Source organism: Nomascus leucogenys, chromosome 5, assembly GCF_006542625.1.
Source record: "Nomascus leucogenys isolate Asia chromosome 5, Asia_NLE_v1, whole genome shotgun sequence".
Classification (NCBI taxonomy): domain Eukaryota; kingdom Metazoa; phylum Chordata; class Mammalia; order Primates; family Hylobatidae; genus Nomascus; species Nomascus leucogenys.
This window is the reverse complement of record NC_044385.1, coordinates 72,669,286-72,670,246: the sequence shown is the minus strand read 5'-3', so window position 1 is coordinate 72,670,246 and position 961 is coordinate 72,669,286.

Sequence of the window (961 nt, the reverse complement as noted above, 5' to 3'; positions counted from 1 at the left end):
GCACCAGCTACTCGGGAGGCTGAGGCAGTAGAATTGCTTGAACTCAGGGGCAGGGGTCGCAGTGAGCTGAGATTGCGCCACTGCACTGCGGCTTGGGCAACAGAGTGAGACTCTGTTTCATAAAAAAAAAAAAAAAAGGAAAAGAAAAAAAGTGCAAAGAAAGAGTTTTGGTTGCATTGGTTGCATAATAATCATTGTTGGTTGTTGAAGCATGTGTAAGTAAATTACTTTACCTCCTTAATCCCCCCACCAAGTCTTATCATAGGAAGGTAATTCTATTGACAGAAGAGGGAAGGAAAGCTCATCTGACTTTAATACATTACTCAAGGTGGAGCCAAGATTTGATATAAGATTTTCAGATTTCAGATTGAATGCATCTGCTTCAATCACTAGAGGACAGAAAAAGACCTTAACACAACTAACAGGAATATAACCTGGAGAAGTATGAGTGCTGAGAACGCAGGTGTGGGGCACAGGAAAAGGAATATTTTGAGTCTCCTTCCTGGAAAGAAAGTGCTTAGGGGAAGTTTCTAATTTCCAGAGGCTTAGAAGAGCACAGATAAGGGAATGGTGACTCTGCCAGGAGAAACAGACCATTGCCTGACCACTGCTCAAACTAGGGCGAGCTCAGCAAAGACGCAGGGCCCACAGAGGGCCCTTGGTGAGGCACCACTCTCAGGACTTGCAAATTTAAAGGGCGATTCAGGTGATGGACAGGAGGAAAAAGAGAAAACAGAAGCTGAAGAAGATGGAGAGGGCCTTGAAGAGGAATGCTTCAAGTTACAGTGGCTTGACTTCTTGATTCTGTCTTAATTCCAAACAAGGTTATCATGAGGATACCTCAGGGTTTTTGTTTAACTATTAAACAATTGAATTTATTTTGATCTCACCGGTTTTCTTGTTAATGTTATTTTTAACTAAAACTATGTTATTATAGTAAAATGTACATAACATAAAATTT